Genomic DNA, 5,718 nt, shown 5'->3' with positions numbered 1-5,718 from the left:
AGCCGGGGGTGGGGCTGTGCGGATTCAACAGTGACAGCACAAAGGGGATGCTCGGAAGGGTGGCTGTGAGATTTGCGGGGTTCCAGGGCTCTGTGCTTGTGAGGCGCGGGCAGGGGAGCGCGGAATGCAGCGTGGGAGGAGCTCGGGAACAACGCGAGGGCGGTGGGCGAGTCAGGGGCGAGAGCGGCTGGGGACCGCGTTTGGAATTCCCTGTGTATCGTTCCTCGCCTTTTTGGCTAAGATCAAGTGTAGTATCTATTCTTATCAGTTCAATATCTGATACGTCCTCGATGGGAGGACTTTATATTACAGGATTTTTGGGCTCGGGAGTCGGATCCGGAGCTTGCTCCCTCCGCTCCGCGCGTGGTCCGGGTATTGCGGTGCCTCCGGGAACGGTGCACCCCGCCGGGGACCTCTGGTCGGTTAAAAACGCATTTAAACCCGAGTAAACGTGATTATCCGCACTTAAGGGTAAACCGCAGCTCTCCGGACCCCTGAGAAGCTGCCAAAGCTCGGGCGGCTGTGATTCTCTCCTCCCTGCTCCTCGCAGGGTGCGGCGAAATGGCGGCGCTTCCCCCGTGCTTTTGCGTGCTACTTGGGTTAAACTCCGGGATCTCGCCGCTTTCTGAGGGGGTTTCCGATTTATATCAGGGTAATGGAGGACATTAATGTCATTTAAATGAATCTGGGAGGGGATTTGGTGCAGTTTTGTCACATAAACACGTGAAGGAGGTGAGCAGCGGGGCGGGGGAGCCGCACGGCTTTCTTTTTGCAGCTCTTTGACCGCGGATGTTTCTACGATGCAAATAAAAATCTCAATTCTTTTTAAAAACACCGATTCTGTTTATTTGTAAAGTAAAAAAGGTGCAGAGCTTCATCACAGCCGCGGTGCCCTAGGAGATCCCGGAGTCCCCAAAGCCGGAAAATTCCCTAAAGCCCCTCCGACCCTCCCCGGTTTCCTCAGGAATTTTAGGGGCAATGTGACAATTTTGGGGGATTTTCGGGCGTTCCCCGCGTCCTCCCCGGGATTTCCCCCCTCCCCTGCTCTTACCGCAGCCCCGAGGGTCCCTCTGCTGCCCCCGAAAAGCCTCAAAAAGGGGCAAGAAATCCCCGATCCCCGCTGTCCCGAACCTGCCCGGCAGAGCGGCGTTGGCCCGAGCCGCGCCTCATGAGGGAATATGCAAATTAGAAGGGCATGGGCGGGGTTTGGGGAGGCAGGAGTGGTTATGCAAATGAGAGAACGCCGGGAGGGAGTGGCTTCGTGGGAGAAAGGGGCGGGGTAATGCTAAATAGATGACCTCATGCGCGAACGGCATCTTGGGAGAAAGGGGCGCGGTTATGCTAATTTGGATTACCTCATGCTCGAACGGCATCTTGGGAGAAAGGGGCGCGGTTATGCTAATTTAGATTACCTCATGCGCGAACGGCATCTTGGGAGAAAGGGGCGGGGTTATGCTAATTTGGATTACCTCATGCGCGAACGGCATCTTGGGAGAAAGGGGCGCGGTTATGCTAATTTAGGTTACCTCATGCTCGAACGGCATCTTGGGAGAAAGGGGCGGGGTTATGCTAATTTAGATTACCTCATGCGCGAACGGCATCTTGGGAGAAAGGGGCGGGGTTATGCTAATTTAGATTACCTCATGCGCGAACGGCATCTTGGGAGAAAGGGGCGGGGTTATGCTAATTTAGATTACCTCATGCGCGAACGGCATCTTGGGAGAAAGGGGCGGGGTTATGCTAATTTAGATTACCTCACGCGCGAATGGCCTCTTGGGGAAAATGGGCGGGGTTATGCAAACTAGCCGAAACGCGGCGCGAATTGCAGTCTCGGTAAAGGGGCGGGGTCATGCAAATTGAAGCACAATCCCGCATGAATGGCGTCCGGGGAAAAGAGGTCCGGCCATGCAAATTAGATCACTGCGCGCAGCGATCGGCGGCATCATGGCGGATGAAGATCGGTGAGGCAAACTCGAATCCTTAGCGGCGCGAATGGCATCTTAAGAGCTTTATTGGGGGATGTGCAGAGTTTAGGCCTCGGTGCGCGGGGGGCGCGGGGGGAAATGGGGTTTCAAGCCTTTCCTGAGTCCCCGAAAAAAGACCTTTTTTCCATTTTTCCCCACACAAATCCCCGCAGCTCCTCTCAGCCCCGGCTCGGCAAATCCAACCGCATGGTCCGAGCGGCCAAAAGCCCGAGCGCGGCACCTTCGCCGTGCCTCTGCCGGCCTGTCCGGCCCCGCTGGCCACGCCGAGAATCCATGAAAAATCTGCTGCAGCTCCCGAGCCTTTCCGCCTCTCCCGGAGCTCCCAGCGCCTCACGAGCTTCCCGCGCGGCCGGCCGGAGCGGCGGGGTGATGCATATTAGAGACACAGAGCACCGCCGTGATTTCGGGTCAGTGCTTCAGAAACATGTGCTGACAATGCGGGAACACAGCGGGAAAGAGTCTCTAAATTGTTGGAAAGGAGGTGCGGGGCGGCGCGGGGGAGACAGCGAGGTGTGTGTTTGTCGAGCGGGGTGCCGCCGGGAGCGGGGGAAGGAGATTGTCATCGCCGCTCGGCCGTTTGGCTAAGATCGAGTGTAGTGTTTATAGTTATTTATTCGGTTTTGGGTACGTCCTTGGTGAGAGGACGTTATGTTAAGCGGGTATTTGAGCTCGGGAGTTGGGTCCAAAGCTTGCTCCCTCGGCTCCGCACATCGTCCCGGTATTGGACTGCTTCCGGCAGCGGTGCATCCCCACCGGGGACCTTTCGACTGCCAAACACAGACTGAATGCATTCGGAAACACTAAACATCACAAGTCTGTGGGTATTCCTCCCGCGAGTTCCTGGCAGGGGCTCGCTGTCATCCCGGAGCTCGCTCTCACGCCCGGTGCATCTTCCCGGCAATGCGGTGCCTCCGGGAACGGCGCACCCCGCACGGGGACATTACAGTAGTGAAAAAGAACAAGGAGAGAGCGGTTGCTTAACTGCTATGTATATTTGTCGCAATATCAGACGTTATTATGTGACAAAAGGTTTGTGGCGCTTCCGAAGGTGCCGCGAAGGCAGCGCTGTAGGTTGTGGATCCCGTCCGTCCTTCTGCCTCAGCGCCCGCAACATCTCGTGCCTTAGCCCCGCCTGTCCCAGGGGCTCTGTTATAGGGCGCTAATAACGGGGAGATTAATAAGTAGGTTACAGTGAAAAGGGACAGCGCAAGTCGGCTTCTGCAGGTGCTACCGGAAATACCCGAATGGTGGAGAGAGCGAGGGTAAGTATGTCAATTCATAACGTATCTTTCTATTCTTTAGCAAGTCAAACCACCTGCTTCCACAGCACTTCTGAGCTTCATTCTCGCTGTTTACAGAAAACTCTTACAGGCCTGTCTGTGACTGACGTGATGGCTGCAGCGCCACGATGGTCCATATCAACAGTGGCTGCTTCTTTCAATTCTCTTTTTTCTGGTATACTTTCTTCTTACTAGCTACTTAAGTCATCTCCTTCACTTGGGTAGCAGCATTCGTAAGGCACTGGGTACTATACTGTGGCTTGGGAATAAATGGCCGGCCATAAAGGTAGTGAACAGCTTTGCTGCAAGACAGAAAATGTTTGCAACATCTAACAAAAACATGGTTTTAGCCTGTGATTTTGTAATTATGGAACATGTTTCAGCTACTTCACATACAACACATGAAAAATTATTTATTGCTGAAACTCAAAAAGGCCACTACTTCTGCTGTGACACACTGTGGCACCTGGATACGTGTCCTTCCCTAAAAAACAAGACATGGACAACAGAAAAATTGCAGGAGTTCCTTACCTCAGGATGTTTTTTTTTTTCTCATTTTCTTCCTGCTCTTACCTTCTCATATCTGTTCTTTTCAATGCAGATTGAAAGGACTGCAGTGATCAGCACTGGGGAACAATTGCTGAAGTGCTGCTTCTCCCTCTGGCTTGTCGTGTCACAGAATGCACCCAGAAAATGCCATTCTGTACCGTAAAAACTTCCAGGTATGGATACAAATAACAGAAAAACTTTATTAATTACTTTCCCCTACATAAGATTGCCCATGCTTGTAAAAATCTCTAGGAATACATAGAAAAAATTGCAGATAAGGTCTGTATCAATTTCAATCCAGAACACCATCATTTTAAATTCTTTAAAAAATACAGGTTTGGATGATGGTGCTACCACTTCTTACATTACAAACTTTGGCAATACCGATCTCAAAACTGCTACACGTTTCTCCAAATATTTTCATAAATACTGGACAGTAAATAAGGTGTTAAGCTTTATACCTGAACTTAGTTATTACCTGTGTGTAGACTGCACAATGCACACGTGGCCTGCTGAAAAACGCTTTAGAGTTAAACCTGATTGGTGTGGCTACATTCTGAGAGCCATCCTGAAGTGCACCTCCTGGAATAGGCATGTGCAGAGATTTGGCTTTCAAATTTCCAAAAAAAAAAAAAAAGAAGACGAACCTAGGGACATTTTAGTGTGATTGTTTGAAATGTGTTGATGGTTTCAGTGTTTAAAGCATCCTTTCCTGCTGTCCATGGTCAGAGTCACTGAAATGGGTCTGGAAATCAAATGCTGCTCTTCTGGCTTTGGAACTGCTTTGCCATCAAGGTGGTTGTTGCTCCTCCCTAGTGCTGGGAGCTGGAAAATACTCTGTTTCCTTTTTTCTGTCCCTGAAAAGGCTTCCTGTTTATAAAGTATTGGGAAGGAAATTGCTTTAAACTGCAGGAGAGTGGGACTAGACTGAGTTTTGTTCTCTCACACGTTGGAAAGTTATCTTTAGGTAATTCCTGCATTTTTTGGTAACACAGATAAAGTCTGTCTGGTGAGTTAGGAGGAGCCTGGGGGGCTTTGGTTGATTATATTTGCTAATTATATATATGATGAATATATATAAGAAATATATCTATATTATAAACATATATATTGTTAATATATATATGTTGATATATTTAATATTATATATATACTCGATAATAATAATATTATATGTTATTTCTAGAAAAGGATGTGGGTCGAACCTGCTCTGTGGAGGTGTTTGGAAGGCAGGGAGGGTTCCCCAAATTCTCCTTGTGTTGCTCAGAGCTGCCTGGGGCTGCAGTGAAATGGCTTTCAGTAAAGGATGTTGTCTGTCTGAGGTGCATCTGCTTCCCTTCGCTGTGATTGTCTAACCCGAAATGAAGGAGGATGTCTGGTGGTGGAGTCTGGAGCTGTGAGATCTGTCAGTTGATCTCTTTGGGTAACTGTGGTGCTAGAAAGGTGGCAAACCTGACATTGTTGAGCTATTTATTTGTGGGACGTAAGGAAGTGACTGCTCTGTTCTCCTGTTGGCCAGTGCAGAGGTTTCTGATTTAAATGAGTAAAGAAAAAGAGATGTTTTCTTATCACCACTGGTTGACAGAGAATTTTACACATGCAATTCCATTTCATGATGTGTGTATATTTTCACTACATTTCTTACAGTTCCTATATAGCTGCTTATTTCTTCAGTTCTGAACAACCCTGTCTTGAATACATGGTGAATGATTGATGAGCTGATCTGTGTCTGAGGAGGTTCAGGAAGGAACCTGGCAGGGAATGGAGCTGGACAGGTGAGCCTGGCAGGGAATGGAGCTGGACAGGTGAGCTGATCTGTGTCTGAGGAGGTTCAGGAAGGCATGGAGGGAGGGAATGGAGCTGGACAGGTGAGCCTGGCAGGGAATGGAGCTGGACAGGTGAGC

General features: G+C 49.8%; 1 long non-coding RNA gene and 2 other non-coding genes across 3 annotated transcripts; all 3 read left to right on the top strand.

Moving 5' to 3' along the window:
• The first annotated feature begins 216 nt into the window (after window positions 1-216).
• LOC146442691 (U2 spliceosomal RNA) lies at window positions 217-406 on the top strand. Its single transcript, XR_014850481.1, has one exon. It is a non-coding gene; the product is annotated as a U2 spliceosomal RNA (small nuclear RNA).
• Window positions 407-2,257: 1,851 nt separating this feature from the next.
• On the top strand, window positions 2,258-5,718 carry LOC146442689 (uncharacterized). Its single transcript, XR_014850352.1, has 3 exons — window positions 2,258-2,392; window positions 3,867-5,619; window positions 5,683-5,718. It is a non-coding gene; the product is annotated as an uncharacterized LOC146442689 (long non-coding RNA).
• Window positions 2,547-2,737, top strand: LOC146442690 (U2 spliceosomal RNA). Its single transcript, XR_014850484.1, has one exon. It is a non-coding gene; the product is annotated as a U2 spliceosomal RNA (small nuclear RNA).

This window comes from Lichenostomus cassidix, chromosome 2 (genome assembly GCF_008360975.1).
Source record: "Lichenostomus cassidix isolate B80296 chromosome 2, HeHo_3.0, whole genome shotgun sequence".
Lineage (NCBI taxonomy): Eukaryota > Metazoa > Chordata > Aves > Passeriformes > Meliphagidae > Lichenostomus > Lichenostomus cassidix.
The sequence above is the reverse complement of the archived record's forward strand: the minus strand, read 5'-3'. Positions and strand labels throughout refer to the sequence as shown.